The sequence below is a fragment of the Pseudonaja textilis genome, chromosome 1 (genome assembly GCF_049901715.1).
Source record: "Pseudonaja textilis isolate UNSWEBS1 chromosome 1, rPseTex1.2, whole genome shotgun sequence".
NCBI lineage: Eukaryota > Metazoa > Chordata > Lepidosauria > Squamata > Elapidae > Pseudonaja > Pseudonaja textilis.
Window position 1 is genome coordinate 90,403,447 of NC_141990.1, and position 23,701 is coordinate 90,427,147.

The 23,701-nt window shown below is 36.9% G+C and overlaps 1 protein-coding gene across 4 annotated transcripts in view; it reads right to left on the reverse strand.

Annotated features, from left to right (window-relative positions):
- The window catches only part of TMEM200A (transmembrane protein 200A), a 46,669-nt gene that overhangs the window by 19,959 nt on the left and 3,009 nt on the right, over positions 1 to 23,701 (reverse strand). For all 4 annotated transcript variants that reach the window (XM_087941208.1, XM_026705489.2, XM_026705487.2 and 1 more), the window contains exon 2: positions 23,513 to 23,610. The gene's annotated coding sequence lies outside the window, so the exon portion shown is untranslated. The remainder of the gene's footprint in view (positions 1 to 23,512; positions 23,611 to 23,701) is intronic.

Genomic DNA, 23,701 nt, shown 5'->3' on the forward strand with positions numbered 1-23,701 from the left:
GAATCACAAAACAAAGAACCACAAGTCTAAAGGACTGATATCTGTGCTTATATGTTTTGCAGGTTCTTTCTAAAATAAATTCTCACTCTCCCTGTGGCACATTCTGGTCTACAGTAAACAGAAACACAAATGGAACTTTTAGTCATTTTGGAAAAATAAATTAGAGTCCTTGTATTTTTTCCAGAATCCTTGCCAAATCTAAGCAAATGGCCAGACCACATTTAAGCAGGCAAAAGCTTTGAGAGAGCACAAAAAGAATGGCTCCTAGAATTTTTCTCTTTCACAAAATTAAAAGGAAACATAAAAGTTATCTAGTTTAACTCCTGGTTACTACAAGAAATCCACTCTCTAAAAGATAAACCATACATGGACTCCTTGATTCTTCTACTTTATTCTAAAGAAGGTGTTTGCTGTTATAAACTCCCCACCATCACTCAGGTGAGATGGTGGTGTAGTTTAATTTAATTAATTAATGTGTGTGTGTGTGTGTGTGTGTGTGTTTGTGTGTGTAATACCACTCATGCATCATCATAAAATCTCGAGAACAGTAAGCCTACAAACTTGAAATTTGCCATGTATGTTCTTCTTGGCTTCCAAGTGCTCACTAAGAAAGGATTTTTTGAAATGCCCATCAGAGCAGAGGTGGTATTCAGCAGGTTCTGACCAGTTCTGGAGAACCGGTAGCGGACATTTTGAGTAGTTGGGAGAACCAGCAAATACCACCTCTGACTGGCTCCACCCCCATCTATTCTCTGCCTCCCAAGTCCCAGCTGATCGCTGGGTCTTCTCTTGTTGCCCTGCAGAGGAAAACGGAGCTGAAAAGCAGGTTAGTGGAGTGGGGAAGGAATGGGATTTTGCAGTAACCTTCCCCTGCCACACCCACCAAGCCATGCCCGCAGAACTGGTAGTAAAAAATATTTGAATCCCACCACTGCATCAGAGCATTAGTATTTCATATATTAACACGCTCTGATTCTACTTCCCTCCCCACCTAAAAAGAAATCTCCTCCAAATTCAAAACACAAGTAGAGGAGTTTCAGTTTCAGTTTCAGAGCACCAAACAGCTTTAGTACAGAACAGTTGAGCTAAGCCACGCCCAAGCTCCTTGCTGTCTCCTTCCTGCTCACACATCAACTACTGTTTCAGTTTTCAAGCAGCCTTCAACTCTCTCACACACTGACAGGATGCTAGCCAGATGAATACTGATGGATTCTGGTAGGCAGAGGCAGAATTTTTTCCCCTTATTTTCCTCCACAAAAACTAAGCCTGATCACATAGTTTTGTAGCGAAGCATAGGTATGCAGCTAGTAAATAAATAAAGCCTCCTCTCAATATATAAAATATAACATGCAATATATAATGTTTTTGTTGATACATTTTTCTTATGTTTTTTGAAAATTACTACAACAGGTTGCTCCAGACCAAAGATTGTAGAAGACCATAACTACATTATCAGAAGAAGAAAGAGAAGATAACTGGAACAGAATTGGAATGAAAGATATAGCACAGTTGGCTGATGACGATGCGGGGAGGGTTGAGTTTCAAATGCCAAATTCCAGAAGGACTTGAATGATTTACAAAAAACTAAGGTTTGAAACAGCCCCAGTGCACTCAACCACCTGCTCCAATCAACACTTGTCCATCATTGGCAGAAATGTGAAGTGAATGGCTATTATCTGAAAATGTAAATAGTTCATCTCAAGGATTATTTTCCTGTTTCATTTATTAAAGAGTCTTTAAGGTCACTCTATGTTTTCTCTCCTTTTAATGTAGTCATTTCTTGCTCTGCTTGAGCACTGTCTGGTCTGTTGAAAGCCTAAGGAAATGATTTGGAAAACATCACCAGATGCTAATTTTTTTAGTTACCTGGGGAAAAAAATACCCAACTCTTATGTACTTTTTTCCATAAAAGCAACATCAACAAAAAAGAAACCTGTGATTTAGAGTTTTGATGATTAGACAGAATAGATTATAGAAAGAAGAGTACTATAATGTAACTTTAGAGAGAGATGCCAAATACTGTATATTTGTATTTATAACTGCTACAAATATCCAAAGCCACTTCTTTGCATTTTCCTTTTCTATTTTCCTTTATCTTTTTTTCATTTTCCTGCACTTTTTCCTTTTGAGTACTTTTTCTTTTCCTTCCTTACTGTCTATTAATTTATGTTAGCTTTTACCTTGTTTAAAAGTTTAATAAAAATTACAACTTAAAAAAATAGAAGCGGTTCTCTTGTTGGTGATATAGTCATGAAGAGACTCAAAAGTTTTCAATCCAACAATCTGGACTGTAGGGATAAAAGTAATATGATTACTAAAATGTCTGCAAGTTTATCTCTTTCAACAAATCTTGTAAAAGTCAACACTCTGGGAATCTTTTTTTTTTTAAACAAATTTTATTCAATTTTTCACATTAAAAACAAAAATCTCTTTTTAGTGGACAACATATTTCCGGGTCATCACCTTTACATACAAATATGACAGCAATTATATGTTTGTATATGCATACTTAATTATATTATTACCTTTTCCATTCCAAATTTTCAGTAAGGAGAGAAACAAACACATTAATTCTAGCCTCTTTCATTAATCTCAGTCGAAACATCTTTTTGTTTCGTTTCAATTTTTTCAAATATAATCCTTTAATATTTATTTTAAAAATAAAAATAAACAATATGTGTTTGCCTAATAATAATAATGATAATAATAAAAAAATTACCGATGTCTCTCCTTGCTTTTAATCGTCTATATTAACTTATCAATTTAGTTGGTTCTTTAGTCTGTCATATTCCGTTTCCATTACACATTCTTTTTATAAATTCTATATTAATACAAATTTTAACACTAAAAAAAAAAAAGTATAGGTTTCCCCCCTTTTACTGTTTTGAGTGTGACACCTCAATGATTAAAATATAACTTTATTCCCTCATCTTGAATGCCAATAAACCATTATTTTTAAGAAGTTACAATAATAATCATTACATCTTTTCATTTGGATTCCGCAGCATATTTTCCACGCTTGATTTTTAATAAGAGTTATCAGTATCTATATTACCCTATTTTCTAAATGTTTTTAATTGCAGAAATATTCTTATTACCCCTTGTCATCCTGCAGAATCCTCTTTTTAATTCATCAACCATTATCTCTGAAAAAACAATTTTTCAACATTTTACTATTTCTGTATTTTTTTATCTCATGCACCTGTTTCTTACTGCTTCTCCTCCCCCTCTTTCCATCATATCTTTTCTCATTCCAGTTTATATCCCTCTCTTTCTTAATATCTTCCTTTCCCCTTTTCTGCTGGGTCTTTCTGCCTTTCCTGACTTCACACTTTTGATTGCCGTCTTAAATTTCAACTTTTTAACCTTCCTTCTTTCTCCACTTCTTTGTAGTGTTCTTTGTGTTAATTGTCTATTTAAAATGTCTTCTCCTTGAATCGACTCCTCCTCCTCTGAAGCTCTTTCTTCTTGTTCTTCAATCGCCATTTCCATTTTTTCTAACACAGAGCAAAGTGATTCGCCTCTTTTCTGTAGTAATTCTCTCATAGTTTTAAGTTCCATTTTTAATTCCCGAAGAGATATTATCATTACATACTCTTATATTTTATGATTGTTAAAGTCCACAAAAAAACACACACTTTTACTTTCCTTCTTTCTTCTTTTAATTTTCTAAAGTTCTCAGTTATTCCAGCTGAGGGTCTATACCAAAAATATCAATCAATCCCACAGTCAGTCTTTCCTTGCTTTTTTCTTTATTCTGGTTCTGCTTTCACTTTCTAAGATTCTTACTTTGTTTCAATATTTGTTTAATGTTATATCCACACAAGTTCATTCAGAAACAGGATGCTTTCCCTTTTGTTTGAGCTCAAGTTTTTGTCAAAAGGTGGCACTCTCCATTATACAAAGTCTTCACCTTTTCCCCCTATTTTTTTTATTTAGGGTTTTTCGAACCTCAATATTCCAGCACAGTCCAGTCTCCAATTTGTAAACTTTATTATTATTTTTTGACAATCTTAAGTCCAGCTTTATTTTATGCCTGTTTATTCCCAATTTTTTTTAGTCCAATTTAATTAAATCTTTAGTTCCAGCTTCTTCCTTTCCCAGTTCGAAGCCTCGCTTAGCTGTCAAAAATATTTTCTTTTTTTCCCCCTGTCCCTTTGTAATTTCGCTGCTCATTTTTCTTTTCTTAAAAATTCCATGTTACCTTTATCCTGGGGTACTTTTGTTTAGTTGTATTGCCCAGTTGTCCCAGTTCAGATGTTATCCACCTCTTTCTTCCCTCCTGCACAAATCTTAATCCAGCTGAGTCCTCCTCTTCGGGGTGGCCATTTTAAACCACTGCTGCAGTCGTCTTCGGTGGGAAAAAGACCAAGCCCGGGAGGGGGGAGATGCAGCTGCCTTCAACCTGGCTTGCGGCTTCTCCTTACTCCACCGCCCCTCCAAGGCAGCTTCAGCCCCTAATTGTAATGATCAGGGCTCTCCAACGAAAGAACACGGACCATAGCCACAGAGAGTCGCGATCTACGGTCCGTCAGCGAGGAGGCTCTGCCTTCTTCCCAACACTATGGGAATCTTGTCTTTGATGAGTGGGCAAGAATAGCCTGACAGCTACATTCTTTGCAAGTGTCTTTTTCTTTATAAATATGTTATATTATGTCTTTCAATTATCCTCATTTTTTTGATAAATTGTTCCTTTATACATATTTTTTTTCATCTACAACTCTTTTCAACTAAGTCCACCAATGTCCATTTTCATTCTTCCAGTTGCTATAACTCCATATGCTTCTGTGGCACTTTGTAATTTAATTCTTTTCATTCTGTCCCAAATATATCAATTTTTTTAATGTCTGTTTTTTCCATGCTTTTTCTCCCTGAAGAAAAATGTGACAAGAATGGTATAGGGGTCATTTACACAAGCAAATGTATTACAGATTGCCCTTGCTTAGCAGCTGTCTCATTTTGTAACCAGTGCAGTTATGATGGTTATGAAAAAGAAACTTTACAATCAATCCTTCCATTTACAACCCTCCCAGGTCTATAAAGCAAAGGAAAGCTGAAGTAAGATCATAAGCACAATCTCAGTTTCACTTAGCAACCACTTCACTAAATGACTAAATTGCTGGTCCCAATTGTGGTCACTAAATGATAACTGTATTGCTAATTCTTCTGTATCTCCAAAAGCAATGTAAGACCAATGATTAGGCCTTATAGATCTACCAGAAAGGTAAGTGACCAATCTGTGATGGGATGTGGGAAGGATAGTGTGGGACCAGTGATGTGGGAAGCAAACTCAAGGTCTGTGGGGACACAGTGGGGAAGGATTGGAGTATAGATAGATGGAGAGGCACTGTAGCATCCCTGGGAATGATCATAAATACAGGTGGATCGCAAAAGGCTCAGATTTTGTTCACATTACTGCAGGGATGATAACTTTGGGAAAGTTCAGGATTTTTGTAATTTCAAAAGTTGCTGAATGGTCATAAATTGAGGACTACCTATATGTTATCTTCACCCTGTGGCTACAATCTTTACAAATGCATTTGCTTGTCAATTCATCAAGCTGTACTGTGACAAGGATGACCCTTGTCTTCTTTAATCTTTCACTGGATTCTTGAGCCCTGGACTTCATAAGACAGTTTCAAGATTGTAATGGTATGCTGGTATTTGATACTGAATATAAATTATTTCTATATACAGAAACCATCAGTGTGAGCATGGGGTTTGCTCCCTGTGTCTATGCAGCAGCATGCCCTGCCAGTTTTGAGGGGGTGTGATTTGCTCCTTGGTGGTTCTTTGAATAATGCCTTCTGCCTGATGGTTTGTCTGGTGTTTGTTCCTGTTAATTTGTATGTGGGCTGCTGGAGGGAATGAGATAAAGCATAATTGGACACCATTCAAAAGAGACAATAAAAACCCAGGAAGGAAACAAAAAGACTACAATACATCCTCATTCACACTGATGATGTTGCCTAGTTGAGTAATGAAATGTCTGGAAACAAACATCCAACCTCAGAGAGCAGCAAGAACTTCACAGTTCAACCCTGAGCTCAATTGTCTCTTCTGTTGGAACCATATATAGATATATATGCACTTTGGTCCAGTATTCCCCTCTTGCAAGCAAGGAGTATATGATCCCCTTTCTGTGCCTGAAGAAATAAATTTTAAGCATTATGACTAGGACAGCACTCTGGGAAAATGGCAGTTTTTAATTCCAGCTATAAATGCCTGTTTGATTATCTCTGTATTCCCCAGATATTCTTGGGCCCTATTTGTATGTATTTATGAACAATACACATTTATATACATACCAAACCAAACCAAATAACATTGTGAGAGCACAACTTGAAAACCATGTTCTAAATGCTTCTGGAATATGTTAAAATTTTCGGAAGAAACACTGCCCTGCTTCACAAAAACTGCACCAATTCTTCCTTAAGCATTTTAAGATCATATAACCATTATGAACACTCTGCCAGGAAAAAGAGATGTGCTCCATTTAGAAATCTGCACAATCTGAACAAGACAGAGTGAAAAGAGATGAGACCCCAATTATTTCCCTGAAGTAAGTCTGGATGTAGGCACCTCACGCTTTCAGACCCTGGAATAATGAAGCCAACGGTTATCATCACAATACTGTAATATATCACTTTCTTCCCATCTTTAAATACTTCCTGCTGAGATTTTTTTTTTTTTTTTTGCTGAGATCACTTCCATTTTAATTCATCGCCTTACCCTCATTTTTTTCCATTTATTTTTCTTTTGCCAAGTTTCTGCATGATAGGGGCAGATGGGTTGCATGAAGGCATTCTCAAGCATGTTACCTCCAGATGTGTTGAACATCAGCTCCAATACTTCCCAGTCAAAATGATTAAAAACCTATGCAGGAATCATAGCAGTTTAAGTTCCAAAGCCAGCATGGAAAGAGTAAATTAAAACTTTTGCTTGATGAACATCGCTTAAATGAAGGACAAAGGGGAAACACAGTTTATTGAAGTGTCCTATTTTTTTTCCTTTTCTTTTATTTCAATGAGATAGTGCCTTAAAATTGTACACAGGGGAAAAATGCAATATGCTTTTGAATTGTTCTTTTTCCTCATATATTGAATTGTCATTTTTTTCTCCTCCAGTTTTACCAGCAGTTTGCATCTGCATATGTATACTTCAGCTTTAACCATAACAACACAAGAGCAAACAATAGATACAAATGCAAGGTTAATCGCATCAAACTTGATTGCAGGAAATACGACTTCAGCAACAGAGTGGTCAATGTCTGGAGTACTCTACCTGACTCTGTGGTTTCTTCCCCAAACCCCAAAAACTTTAACCTTAGACTGTCTACTATTGACCTCACCCCTTTCCTAAGAGGTCTGTAGGGGGCGTGCATAAGCACACCAATGTGCCTACCATCCCTGTCCTATTGTTTCTTTTATTTTTCTTATATGTATCCATGTATTCCTAACTATGTTTTTACTTATACCTATTATCTTGTAAACAATTGACAAACCAAATAAAATAATAAAATAAATATACAGACTTACTGAGAAATGGGCTGATACTGTGACGCCTAGCACAAGTTATTTCTTTCCTTCCTTCCATAGGCAGTTATTTGTCCCACCATAGTACCCGCCAGGGCTCCCACTAGTTTAACTGGGAACAAAATTCTTTCCTGTTCGGTCCTATTCTTTGAAGATCAAGTGGGCTACAGAATTTGACTCAACAGCTACAACCTGTATCCAATGAGTGGAATAATGCTACTTCCCCCCCCCCCCTTCAGTTACAATTGCTTAACATTTCATTTTTTACCCTGAACATGAATGGTTTTGAAGGTCTTTGTCAATATAATGTGAAATTGAGTCATTTGTTTTACCTACACCATATACAAGCATACAAACACATATAGGGATGAATCATTGCACATTATCAATAACTCAAATGTGAAAAGAAAATCACGTTTATTCAGCAAAAGAAACAATCAAATAGTTATTCTACTGCTACCTGAAAATTGTTGAAAATTGTACTGCTATCTGAAAATTGGTGAGCAAAATAATAAATGCTACACAATCTTTCCATATCAACAAAAAGGGAGATAATGTAGTGATGTTTAGTGAGAACTGAATTTGTATCATCATAAAGACCGTTTTGTTGTAAAATAGGAGATATGCGATGTCTTAGAAATAAATAATTAAATCAAAATAAATTTAATATTTTAATTACCTTCTATATTGTTTTATTGAGTTCAAAATTAATGATCTTTCTAAGATATGCTTAGCTTGAATTGATTTAGCTTTTTTCCTCAACTTCTGTACTTCCTCCAGCATTATTTAATATGGAGGGGGGAGATCCAATCTCTTTTGTTGGGTGGTGAATTCAAAGAATTAAATAATTATAAAGAAATGCATTATTCAGTCTAATATATGGTATTATCCAGCATGGTCTCTCATGAATTATGATAATTTTTAAAGGTTTTTTTATCCACACTTATCCAGATACTTGACAGACTGAAAGGTGTCTCTGAAAGCCCAAAATAAATACAGAAATATGACTTTCCCTCTCCGGACGAATCAAGGGAGGGGCTGGGCTGTCTCGCAGCATAGATAGAAAGGGCGTTCACAGTAACTTCCACCAACCCCCATTCTCCTCCATGCTGCATCGAGAGCCCAGGATGGGACATACCAAAGCTTGCATGTCCACGGGCGGGTCCTCGTCTGGCTCATCACACCGACTGTGGAACCACTCGTTGAAGCACCCGTCTGCCAAAGGCTGCAGTCACCGAGGCAAAAGCATCCAGACGGTAGTGTCTGATGAAAGGAGACGGGGATGTCCATGTGGCCGCACGACAAATCTCCAAGAATGCTTGGGTCGCCCAGGCAGCAGAAGTGGCCGCACTTCTGGTAGAGTGCGCCATCAGACCTCAGGGAACCGGAAGGGCCGCAGCTTTGTAGGCCTGCTCAATGCAAGACCTGACCCACCTGCTAACAGTAGGAGAAGAGGCCTTGTGCTCCAAGTGAGAAGGGAAAAAGGAAAGAAACATGGCTTCCGACTTCCTGAAGGAGGAAGTGCGCTTAATGTATATTCTAAGAGCCCTTCTTATGTCTAGCGTGTGCCACTGCCGCTCTAAGTCATGGTGCGGGAGAGGACAGAAGTCAGGTAAAACAATGTCCTGGGACCTGTGAAACCAGGTGTTAACCTTCAGAATAAATGAGGGTCCAGACAAAGAACAACCCTATCATCGTGAAAGGAACAAAGGTTGTCTGATGGAAAGAGCAGCAAACTCGGAAACCCTCCTGACAGAAGTGATGGCAACAAGGAACACTACCTTCAGAGTCAGGAAATGGAGAGACACTGTTCTAAGGGGTTCAAAGGGGGGCTTTGTAAGGGCATTAAGGACCAAATGAAGGTCCCAGGAAGGATACCTGTGAACCACCGGAGGGTGCAGGTTGGAAGCCCCTTTCAAAAACCTCCTGACTGAAGTGTGATGGGATAAGGAAGGAAGGCTGCTGCTGTTGAAGCCCGAACAGCCAAGTAGCAGCCTGGTGATTGCGCTTGAAGGTCTGTTTGGAACATTTATCATCTGGTTTCAGGATATCTTCTGGTTCCATGGGAGTGCCAGAAGATGAGAATGAGGCCAGAACTGGAATGTCAACAGAAGGCACTGCCAGGGCATTGTCCAGAGCTGCGCTGACATTGTAGAAACGCTTATCTAGAGAAGATGGGCGAGGACTTGCCGAAGGAGAAGTGCACTGTTCCTTGACCATGTCCAGGAACAAAATGGGAGAAGGAAAAACCTCTGTATGCACTACCGGCTTGGAGAAGAGCGAATCCCCTTGGCTAGAGGGATTTCCTTGTGGCTCGGGAGCCACTTCTTCTGGCGACAGCTTGGCAGTGACCAAGGCCTTGCTGAGTAATGATCTGAACAGAGTAGGTTTGAAGACCAATGCAGAGGATGTCTGCCCTGGGCGAGAATCCTCTTCCTCTGAAAGATTTCGGTCAAACATCTCACCCTCTTCACACTCCGAATGAGAGGAGTAACTGTGTTCAGATGGTGAAGGCCTTCCTTCCTCATCAACCTCCTCCCATTCTGGTAGAGAAGAATGGACCCTGAGGTTCTGAGACCTGTGTAAATCAGGATGATGAGGCAAGGAACTTATAGATTGAGAAGGGAGAAGGGCCTGAACCCTTTTCAGAGGTTGAAGAATTTGCTAGAGAGAGAGAGAGAGAGGGAGAGAGAGAGAGCGACCTGCTCTCCTGGGAGTTGCTTGAAGAGAGGAGAAAAGTACTGAAGATCACTGGTGATTGCTCTCTAACAGAATGCTTTCAGAGACACAGCTACTAACTGAAAGGAGCTGAGTCAAAAGCTGGGGTCTCTCCCAGGGGCTGGCTTTTATATCTTAGTACAGACTCAGCTATGACATCATAGGAAGGAGTCAACCCATCCTGGGCTCTCGATGCAGCATGGAGGAGAATGGATTGCCTTCAGAAGTTGTGGATGTTCCATCACTGGAGGTTTTTAAGAAGATATTGGACAGCCATTTGTCTGGAATGGTATAGGGTCTCCTGCTTGAGTGGGGAGTTGGACTAGAAGACCTCCAAGGTTCCTTCCAACTCTGTTATTCTATATTCTGTAAATGAGACCATAATGAAGCTCAAACACTTGTAAAATATACCAACAGCAATATACAAAAGGTGCAGCAAAGAAATAAAACCATTTGGTTCTCATATAAAGTCAAGATTATGTGAACTATTTCTGTTTTAAAAGCTCAGAGCCATGGTGGCACAATGGTTAAAACATAGTACTGCAGGGCTAACTCACTGCTTACTCCAGGAGTTCAACGCTGAGCTGCTCAAGGTTGACTCAGCCGTCCATCATTCTAAAGGCGGTAAAATTAGAACCCAGATTCTTGGGGACAATAAGCTGACTCTATAAATCTCCTAGAGAGAGCTGTAAAGCACTACAAAGCGGTATATAAGTCTAAGTGCTATTGCTTGTATGCCATCATGCTATTTTTTACCTTAAGGTCAGTCTTCTCTACTTTTGAACAAGTTGTTCAAGTTACCACTACAAAAAAGTGTCATCTAAAGGAGGCTCAAGCACTTATAACAATTAACAAACTATGTTTCTGGGACAAAAGCAACCATATTACTACAAATGCTTCTGTATATTACACTAAACTGATTACATTGCTGCCTGAAATAAAAGTCAAATAGTACAATTATTAATAGAAAAAATACCTTTCCATGAGAATAATAGCTATGATTAAATGGAAGTTAAAATTCGGATTCTACAATATGAATAACTAATGAATTTCCTTCTTTGAATAATGGATCAACTCTCACAATTACTTATAGTGAAGTTTGACATTATAAGAGAACTCATCACTTTCTCTAATTCATTTGAGTTGACACACATGAATATAAAACTCACATTACATTTGCTTATATACGTTTAAAGACCTATGATATAAAACAAGCAAGGAAAATTGGTTCTTTAATTAATCTAAACCTCATCAGAGTTGGAATGTGACTTCTCTAGGAATTACTAAATTATGATAATCTCTCTTTTTTTTAGCTAACTCAATATTAACTCAAAAAATTATCTGTCACACACTATGAAATATTCTTGCAGAATATTCTGGCTCATTGACAAACTTTCTTTTCCTTGCATTATTCAAACTGGCTCCAAATCATTCGTTTCTGGTTAGAAGTCCACGGCTCTTGGCAATTTAAATCATGAAACTTTTAAAAAATAATAACATTTCTACCTGGTGTTTCTCAGTTACTTGGAGCTATACTCACTAGATCTAGCCACCAATATTTCAGTGCAAATGAATAATAGACATGACTCTTAATACTACTGGATTAACCATGAATACAGCCAATGATTTCACTCTCTATATTTGCCCCTCAATATTTTAGTTATACCAAATGCCTTAAAATAATATGATATTAGAATATATCCAAGAAGAAAATAGAATAGTCTACTGAATAAACTCACTTGTTTATTAAATATATTTCTTTTGAACTGATCGTTCACTTGTTATTCAATACACATTCACTCAGTATCAAATTATGCTTGATGTTATTGCTTCTTGGGTTAGTACAGTATACATAATTTTAAATAACTTATGCACTGTGCATTCAACTTATTTTTACATTTCCTTGGACATTCTAAGTTATCTTTTCCATATAAAAAGAAGGCAAGTATTGTTTGCTTACAACAGACTTCATACCACCAATTACTTTTCTACTAACATTTGCTTATCTTGGAATTTCTCCAGCCATTTCTCCATCTTTAATAAATACTCTACCAAAATACTTAAGTTGATCTACTTGCCTGCTCCCCCATATATAACTTGCAATTCTATTTTCCGTGTTAAATACAATGGACCTGGTCTTTGATAACTTATTCTTCAGATCCATACTCAAGGCACCATTCTGCTTATATAACATCTGCAACTGATTCATATCCTCAGGTAACAGAGCATCATATGCAAACAATCATTCATACATTCTGATCCCCAACCAATGCATCTCTAATATCACAATTTCTGTAAATACATTTTGAAAAATCAGTGAGGTATCCATACATCTATATCTCACTTCCTGGACAATGTTAAACCATTCATTAAACATACCATATTTTCTCAAAAACATTTTGTTCCCATGATATCCCACTTTTATTGCATTTGATAATCAAGATCCAACTCTACAATTATGAAAACATTCCATAATACAACTGTATTCACTTTATAGTATGCTTTTCTTTTAAATTATCAAATTTTCTTTTACATACTCAATAATTTCTAAGTTATTTCTTGAAGTACAGAACTCTGGTCTATATAGCCCCAATCTGATATAAAGCTGCAAAATATTCCCTAAATTATTAATAATTGTAATTCAGGCAAATATTTCAGTACAACCTATCAAATTCATCGGGAAGTTTTTTGCAACAGAATTGTGATGCAGAACTACCAATGAAGTAGGGCAAATATTTGGTGCATGAAAAATTAATGAGCTCTATCTACCAGAGTTTCAGGAAATTCCTGGTTCTTGTGCAAGGATTTCTCCAGGTCCAAGAACTCAAGAAAAAGATCTACTCATGTACAAATAAACATGAACAGAACTCTTTTCAGATGATTCTCCTCAGAGTGAGGATATTAAAAATTACTAGTCAGTGCGTGTGTAGAAATGATATAAAAATAAGCCAAATTTATACGAATTCTGTAATTTCTTAAATTATTCCTATTATTGATTAAGCATAACTGTGATTCAGTTTGCTGCAGAATTATCAAAGCTGCCTTTAAATGTTTAATTGTTGTGGGCTCACTGAAATTAGTTCTTCTCAAAGAAAGCAGAACAAAAGGAATTTCTGACTAAGTGTGTTTTGTTGATAGTAGAAAAGACACTACTTAAACCCCATTATTTTAACAAATTTAACTTCCATTATAAAATATTTTGTTTTCAAGTAACTGATTCTTTGTATTATTATTATTATTGGGCAGAGAATTAGTACTTTTAATAGTACTTGACTGTAACCAAGTACCATTGTGTGCTGGAGCCAGCTCGTGAGAACTGTTCTCATTTGGGGAAATTGTGTGACACAATTAAGAGTAGAACTGAGCTATGACATCTAGAGCACTGAACAGCTAATTCTCTGGCTACTGGCCACAGTGTAATACCAACAATGGACCTGGCAGAAATGGTTCTTGAACATTTACCACCACGTGACTGACTGTAAGCCTCTAGAAACCCGGTCTTCCTTGGCTCTGTCCAACAAGTTATATCATGGGCATGCTGGCAAAGGCAGAGCATCTGATCAAATGGCTGGCAGATACTATTGAAGATACTAGCCATTTGAGTTTCCTGAGGAACCATAAAGATCTAAGAGATCCTTACTGCAACTGCTTGGCTTTCTTTCTTTGGCAGGTTTACATGCATCTGTTGTCACAAGGCAAAAGAAGATAAATGGAGCTGCTTCCACCTAAATGGGCCTTTTTTCACTTAAGTCACACCGGAAATGCAAGCTTCTGAGGACTCCAGAAACCCGTAAATTATGGATACATTTTTTATAAAACCCTTAACCTACTTTTACTTATTATAAAATTATGATTAGAGGCTTTGGATTATGCTTCCTGGTTTTATTCATGGTCTAGTTATCACCTTCTATTTTAACTAACATAGCAACCAATGGTAATATACATTTATTCTAGAGACATGTGAACTAGAACATTAAAATCTCTCCTGAAATCCATTAATAAATCATTCTAAATTAAATCATTCCAATATCAGCACTCTGAAATTATATTACGGAAGAAAGATATCTGAAATCCTTTCTCAGACTGGCCTTTAACTTTGCTCTTGCAGAGCATGAAATACTGTGGCTTTTGCCTTGGAAACCTGACAATCTACACCACCTTTTTTGCAGTAGTCTGGAGTCCTCTACAAAACACTGTTGCCATTTTGACATAACAAAACACACAAACTGTAACAAAGACCTGAAATAGGTCTAATAATACATAAAATAACAGAAAGTGCTGAAATGAATATGCTAACTTCATATGCATTTAATAGATGGAAAATAGAAGCATGTGTCAATATTGTAAATAATTAGTCTGGAAAATGGAGATTCTGCTTCTAATCATTCGGAGTCCTGGAAGTAGATATTCTTCAGATATAGGCTGAAAAACAGCTTCTATCCCAGAGCAGTAACTATATTGAATTCTACTGTATGGTGCAATATTAATGCAATATCAAGGGTTTTCAATTCAATGTATAGAATGTGAAGGATGTGTGTTTGTGTTTATTTTCATAGTTATAGGTGGTATTGAATTCCGTTGTACGAGGTGCAATGAAATAAAGTAAGCTAAACTAAACTAAACTTCAGCCAAAATTATATGCTCCAAAGATAAACTAGATAAGCCCTTTTATACATTGTGCACAACTTCTTAAAGGCTAACTGTTACATGTGCTCTAGGCAAATTTAGATGAATTCTTTAAAAATAGGCTGCTTGCTAATTCACTTCTATTACTTATAGGGCTAGTATAAGCAAAATTCTGAACAGTAACTTGCAGCAAAGAATTACTTTTCTTGTATCTTTTTGTGCCTAGATTCTTGCATCCCAAATATGGTAGTATTAATTACAAGATCAAAGCCTAAATGAGAAAATGGAAGATCAATATTCGGGTCTGAGAATATGTATCAATACTCTTTTGTGGCTTTCACAAATGAAGGCAAATATACATGCCCCAGGTTAATGTTGCAGGATCCAATCTGGGACGGTCATCAGAAACAGAGGTTTAGTCTTCCAAGCTTTTGGACTTGTGCTGGAGTCCATCCTTAGGGAACTTCTATCTCACCAGATGTGTCTTTCTTTTACCTCTAAGTGTAGTGGTTGTCCAACAGTTCAGCTTATTGTAAAAGTTGTTCTGGCTATGCCATCTGCTCTAAAAGATTTATTTTTCTAAAGAAATCCGTGAGAAATCATTTGCAGTTCCCTAGCTTCAGAAAAATAATCTATTCCCTCAGTTTTGTGCAAAATTCCCTACTTTCCATCTTGAACAAATTCTGTGTGCTTCCTACATTTCCTTCCAATGAGGTCAAACTGTCTAGAGTGACATTCCTTTGCACTTGCATAGCGTTCAAGTAATTGCTTTTATAAACTGACAAACAAGAAAAGGACATTCTTCTTCAGCACAAGACTTTAAAAAAGCAGAGTTGGAAGATAAAAGGACAGGCTGCCAATAAACAGGAAAGTGCAAATCTCTTTTCAAAACAGGAAAGTTCTACTTTAACAGAAAAATAACTTGAGTTTTCACAACATATATAGACAAGCCCTAGTTTGTCTAATCACCACAGAGTGCCTTACATCAATTTACCAGGCTCGGGATGCTTAAATCACGAGATCTTACATTAAGATCAGGCTGAAAATGGATTCTATGCAGCAGCTGCATCTGTGATGTTTTGTTGCCTATTTAAACTGCAAAATATATCTCCTTCTCTTCTCAAACTCATAGAATCTTAAATCAAAACCAGTGGCAACAGCAACCAACTAGCTTCAGGAATGTAGTGCATACACTGCGTTGTCGTTTGTTCTACACACTGTAGTATACACTATTTAGTCCAATGGCAGGAGTGACTTGGTACGTACATCAAGCATCCCAGCCTCCACCAGTCTGAAAAAAGCCAGTTTGGTATAGTGGTTAAGGTGCTGGCCTAAAAGCCAGGAAGCTGTGAGTTCAAGTCCCATCTTAGGCACAAAAGCCAGCTGTGTGATTTTGGGCCAGTCACTTTCTCACACACAACTTACCTCCCAGGGTTATTATTGTGGGGAAAATAGGAGAAGGAAGGAGTATTATATAGGTTTGCTACCCTGAGTTACTAAAAATGTAATAAGAGGTGAAAATGAAAATCTAATAAATAAACCATAACTGTAATGCAATCTTGTTGAAAAATAGACAAGATCTGCTGGGACTGAATTTGATTGGTAGCTTCACCTAAATTTAACTGGCCCATGATTTTCTGAATTAAACTAATTTAATAGTGGGGGTGGGGGGTGGGGGTAGGGGAACATGACAAGGAACTGACTACAAGAGCCAGGTCCAAACAGCACACAAGCGAGAAATGGGGTTGATGAACACTACAGCTTAGTGTAGCATGACAATGTGAACACTGATTCTAGATCTGGGACTAGCCCTCCCAAAAGGAAGAAACTTTCTGCTTTATGGAGTGGCTCTTTCGAGACTACTCAGTGACACCTTCCTTGCCTGACTACTGCAGAGTGCAATCTGAAGTGTCATATGGAAAATGAGGCAGCAGGTGGTTGATTGCTCAGCCAAGCAGGCACCCTGGAAAATTGTGGAAGCAGCTGGCATCTCTGGAGAACTTCCCACTTTCTTATCTCCTTTAAAGCATAATCCCAGCTCCAAATACGTCGCTCTGAGGGCTTCTTCCTCAGAGCACAGTGTTATTAGCAAGGTGGACACACAGGTAGTCTCACGGCGTAAGTTGTTTCCACAGACACTTGAACTACAACTCTCTTTCCGAAAGCAGCAGACAGGGGAGGAATACATACGAACCAGGCACTGGAATACAATCTTTATATTTACCTTTCTCTTCTGCTTATTACTAAGCATTTGGCACACAACGATTATTTTTAAAATAGAAGCACCCTTAGCACCTTGTTTCTCTTTTTAAACAATACCTCATGTCAGTTCTCATTATTAGTTCATAGAAAGAGAGAATTTATAAACTGAAAAGAACTGAAATTATTAGTGCAAGTAGAATTTGTTATAAGAATAAATTTGAATAAACTTGTATTAAATTTCATATAGAATTAAGATGTGTCACTGTATTTTACGTTTGTATGTTAATTTTTCCTCACATACAAAAGGGAAAGCAGAATGTGGATTCATGTCTTCAGAGAACTAAGAATCTCTCATGTAATTAAAGTATGATATACATGGTCAGAGTCTTTTCCTGTAATTTAATCATCATGTCTCAAATGAATAAGGGATGTTCAGATGTGATGCTAAACTCTGGCCTAGCACTACATTTAGAATCGGTGCCAGTCCAGTTCATTACACCCCTCTCAATTCCACCTTCCTAAATAAATAGATGGAGGAATAAACCAGGATTCAGTTTCAATTTCCAGTTTGCAAATGAACCAAGAGCTGTTGTTTAAAATAAGTGGTATTTTCTGAAATAAACCTGCAAACTTGGCTTCTAGAAGAATTCATTGGAATTTATTTTAAACCATGGTTTGTTTTCCTGTAATAAACCAGAAAATATGGTAAGAAGTAATATAGTTCTACTAATCAAGGTTCAGACAAGCTTTAAAACAACTTAACAAGTTAACAGTTCAAAGTTGATTTAAAATACTCTGGTTTGTTCTGTAATTAGGGAGCCCCAATTTCTAATTCTTATATCGATACTTAACAGTGGCATTCATTTAATGACCACCGATTTGCTTAATAACCAGAGTGATTCAATTAACAATTGCCACAAAAAAATGATATAAAATTGTGTCTGGTCAATGGGTGCCTCGACTTATGACAAAATGACTTATAACCAAAAATTCAGTTCCAACTGCAGTCATAAGTTGATCTGTATGTTTTGACAACTGGTTATAAAATATCTCAGCTTAATAAGATGAAATATGTTCAGTTGAATATGGCCACTAAATCTTATTGGATTACACACTGAATACATGCTGAATAGGATTATAGGATTCACATTTTAAAAATGATTAGGAAGAAATACTTTAGACTTTGCATGACATTTCAATAAAGCAGCTCATCTCTTTACTAGCTTCCTCATAAACTTGAAAAAAGGACGAATTGCTTTAATGGTAGAGAGCTGCTGTGCTCATATGTTGCCCAAAGCAGTTCTTCCAAATCATTTATGAACAGCCTTAATATTAGGGTTCTCAAACACCTGTGTATCTATAGTAATGACTGGACAAAACATATCAAGTTACTTTTAACTCAAGAAACAGGATTTACATCAAGGTAATTTTATATTTTATGCTGCAGCATACATTTGCCTCAAGTAAAGCAAAATAATACCATTGTGAGTGCGTGTCCTTTCTCAGCTTGCTTGTTTTCTTGCAGACATTTCATCACTAGCACTGATGGTTCACCTAGTTTGGGTGAAGAAACATCTTCAAGAAAACAAGCAAGCTCAGAGAGTACCAAGGACCCCCCGTTTCAACCCTGAACTACAAACATTCTTTATTGGTAGTATCATTGTGTAAAATATGAATAGCAAATATATGCCCTGAAAACCCCATAAATGCATCTGCCATCTCATTTGGATCAAAATTCCCAGACATATGTAATGAGTATTTGAAAATAAAATACCTCTTTTCCTAGCGATATCCATATATTTGTGAGATTTCTGCACAGACACATGATAGATAGATAGATAGATAGATAGATAGATAGATAGACAGACAGACAGACAGACAAGACAGAGACAGAGACAGACCGACATAGATTATAGACATAGATATATAAATAAAAAGAGAAATACACACATAGTGGTGTGTGTGGGTGTGGGTGTTTATCCTGCAATGTCCACCTTTAGGTCCTGCTATTATGCTTCATAAAGGAAGAGTAGGGATGTCCCTGGGATGAGCAAAGAATACAGGGACCATACATCAAGAGTATTTGATGTGGGAGTCAGAATGCTGCCCTAGACAGGCCTTTGCTCTGCTCCAGTGGGACATGGTTTCTGGTGCCAGTTCTGTGTGTGGAGAATGGAGCTCAGATAGCAGTGGTGGCCTCCAGGAAAGGCCCAGAGAAGCAACAAGGATCCCAAGAGAAAAGGGATAGCAGTGTTCTCCCTCTCCCTTCCTTTTCCTTCCATCTTTTTCTTTTCACTCTCTGCTGGCCTCCTTCCCTCTCCTGCTTTTTTCTGCTCTTACTCTCAAACTCACCACACTTTTGTTTTACATGCACACTCTCACAGACAAACATATACACTCTCCTCTCCATTTTTTGCCTCCACACCCCACATGCACACACACACACTCACATCCATGTCTCCTGGCCTGAGCCACCTTCCCTTAGCTCCTTCTCTTCCTGTCACCCCCTTTTTATCCTTGCCTAGGCACCAGCACATTGATTTGCCTCCTTATCTCCCTCTTTTTTTTGCATCCTCTCTCTTTCTTTTTCTCTCCTCTTTCCCTTTCTTCTCCATCCCACAAAGTGCACCTACTTAGCTTATACCCCTTTCACATCCGCAATGCATCTGAAGTCTGATAAATGGCTGTAGGAGCAGCACCAGACTGGAATGGGACAACTTGGTGCAGCCACCTCTCAGCGGCCAACTCGCCATGACCATTTCACCATGGAATAATTCAACAATTCAATTTAAGTATTTAAAATAATTTTTTAAACATTATTTTTTTTGTCATTCACATTTCATTATGGCCCTCCTTTTGAGTGTTTTCTTTAATGATTCTATTCCATCATTTCTTTGATATTAATGTAACTCTTATCTTGCAGTTAAGTTGTCCAAAGCAAGTTGGCCATAGTGAGTTGGCCATACCGAATTGTCCCTGATCTGCCTCCTTTTTGCTGCCTTTGCACTCCCTTTGCCACTTCTGTTTGGGACACAGTTTCTGTGGTGAATTTACGTGTGTCTAAAGCAGCTTCTTTAGCTACGTGTCTCAGAAATGTTTGGCAGAGATATTGGGTCCAAAAAGGATGCAAAGGAGAACTGAATGTCTTTCTTGAGATATCAGTGAGTTAAGAGACACTTGTGTGTGATCTAGGGTTTCCCTCATCTCTCCAAATGCACCCCATGCTCCTTACCTGGAGCTGTCCGTTTAATGACCATAACTGGGAGTGCTAGGATTGTGGACATTGAGCAAAGCGGTCACATGATTTCTCACTTAACTAAAGCTTTACTCAATGACTGAGATTCTGGTCCAATTGTAGTCATAAATCAAAGACTACCTGGTAATGCAAGGTGGATAGACTTAATTACAGCAGTGGTGTATGCAACACCTTGAAGTCCTGAAGGTGCTAGATCAGTGCTAGATCATCCTGGTGAAGATCCTTCTATTTGTCTTGAAGAGCCAACATCAACTTGATGGTACATAATTAATCAATTAATCCTATTCTGAGTCTTTACAGCCATATGACATCAAAAACTACTGTATACTGGATAAGCTCATCCATAAGCTAACCCTCACATTTTAAACCAACACACCATGAAAAATAGACCACCTAATAAGCCAGACCTTCAAAATTGTCTTATGTTTCTTCAATATATTCTGAAGGACTTCTTTTGTTTTCCTATTTTGCATCAATACATGTTGTTTTCCAGAACAGAGTCCGATTTAAATTTGCACAATTGATTTATCTATAGGAGGCACATTTTAATGGTAGTTTGGTTAAAAATATGAGGGTTGGCAAGCATATACTTTAGAAACGATAAGCCAAACCCATTTTTGGCAGTTTATATTAGAATCTTAAATCCTTGGCTTATCCATGATTTCACATAGTGAAAAGATAAAGTTGCCCATAACACTTCACTTAGACAAGATGTTGACAAAGGTTAAGGAGCAGAAGTCATTGAAAACACCACAACAATATGATGCTCGCATTGCAATATTATTGTTATTCTAATGATATTAGAACCTGGCTGTTGATTATGATAGAGTTCTCTATTAATATTATACTTGTCCCCAACTATTCCACTGATTAATGTGGGAGTTACTCTCATGAATTGCTCTCATGTAAAGATTGCACCTCTTATGCAGCAACCCAACCATATAATTAGTAATCTGATTCAAGAGGAGTTATATTATTTAACATGGATTTCTTCACCAAGTATGGTTGAGCCACCCTCCTTCTTAGGAATTGATTAACTAATGCAAAGATTAATTTATCTGTCAGTTTTTATTTCCCTACTCAGATAATTTCTTAATTAATTCTTCAAAGTTGCCACAAGTTTAATTAAAAAGTTTTGATTGTAGGAAACATATTGAAAAATTATCATACTTCTCATCATATGATATTAACTGTTAAAGTTAATTGTGGTACAAAACAGAACATTGTTAAAGGAATGTGCTCAAGTTCCCATCTCTTTTGCATACATTTTTAACTGTGAAATAAAAGCATTCATTTAATGTGGCCTTTCAAAACTTTTGAGTATTAACAGAATACTCAGCTATCTTTTGAATAATGCAACATATGATTTGCAATTCCTTATGACATTTTTCTGACCATTTTTCAGGAAATTAGAATGATGTAGTTTTGCCAATTATTTCCAGTTTTTCATGGAGAAAAAAGACTTCTGACATTGATTGTGAAGAGGTACTTGGGAATGGTTCTACAATTAAGGCGCCTTTCCATCACAATTATATGATTCACTTTTTATGTAAATTCTGAAGTACATCTTTTAGCCAAGAAATAATATAAACCTTAATTACTATGCTTGCTACATATCATGGCAGTATTAAAACAGTGATGAATTAGAATCACATACAGAAACAACTACCTGACAAAGCTACATTGTATTATATAACTTATTTGAACTAGTGGGTCCTTTTTAAAGACCCTGCAGTTAAACAATACAAAAAGAAATACAAAAGCTGTTCTGTAAATAGCATGACTCATTTTTATTCCATAAAAGATACTTTTGAATTAATAGAAGTTGAACATTTTGTCTTCATAAGTATATATTTCAAGTTTCTTTTTGTATCTTTTAACTACAACACTTTGAAAAAGAAACCACATTTCCAGAATGTGCTGCTTAATACAATAAACCGTCCTTCTGCTCTGTACCTTTACTACACCACAACTTAGTGCATCCCAATCATAAGAGTGCCCATTATTTATATTTAAGAAATCAGTTTTATAAATGTATTCATGAGATAAGAGCACCGTGAGTTACGCTGGGCCAAGACAGAGTGATTGGTCCAGAATCATCCAGTAAATTTCCATATTTTTAAGGTTGACAAGAACCTAGTTTTCCATACTAATACTGTGGTTTTCTGGTTTTCTTTATTTCCTTTAGTGTGTCATTTAAAAGTATTTTAAATTAAAACCAGCAATTTTATAATATACTTAAAATTGCTATTTATAATTCTATGTATTAGAGCGTTCCCTGATGAAAAATTCTCAGGCAACTTTCCAGGCTGACATTCTAGAGAGAGAGTGGGGAGAGAGAGACAGAGGGAGGGAGGGACGGAGAGAGAGAGAGAGAGAGAGAGAGAGAGAGAGAGAGAGAGAGAGAGAGAGAGAAAGTTTCCTGAGGATGGGCTCCAGTACAAGTCCAATAACTCAGAAGATTAAACCTCTGGTCCCAGTGACCAACTCAGATTGAATCCTGCAATATTATCCAGATTAAAGGCTATAACATAACATTGCAAGGTGACATAGTCTAAAACAGTGCTATGCTTCCACATTTCAGGATACAAAATTATAGCATCATCAAAAGTCAAGATGACATGCTACACCAAATTCAGATGGAGATGCTGGGAATCGGCATCATAAATTTAATAAAATATTATTATTGAAATGCTGATGATAATAAGCATGTATTATTATTGTCATCATAACCATCATTGGCTTAACAATCCTGGTTACCAATTTTTAAGGTTGTCTTCATAAAACTCTTCACACTGAATTATGTTCTTGGATATGTATTTACTTCTATCAAGAATTTAAGATAAGAAAGGAGGATGAATCACTTTTGCCAAAGTTGACATGGCATTCAGCCATGTGCAGAAAAAAAAAAGTATTAATTCACTGGCTTTTATGTTGCGTGAACAGTCTTATTTTAATTCCTGATGGTTCCACATTGAACTAGAAAAAACCCTATCCGAAACATGCAATACATATATAATACTAACTGATCTTTTATTCTTCTATGTGTCAATCAATACCTATAATGGAAAAAAGTTCTTTCATAAGAATATCCTTTTTTTTCCTCTTTCAATGCACACATAACAAGAATCATAGATTAGTATGCATATCAATGCGTGGCACTATTCATACTTACAGAGTCCAACGTTTTTCCAACAAGAAATTCATATCCACATCAGAAAGAGTAACTCATGAAGTATCCGATTCTTAATGTCAGCTCTCTCATCTTAGTTCCTACAAAGAGAAAAAGTGACAAGATGACAAAATAGAATACATCAGTGAGGCAGTGAGTAGAACTATATAGACATCCCAGTTTTAAAATCTA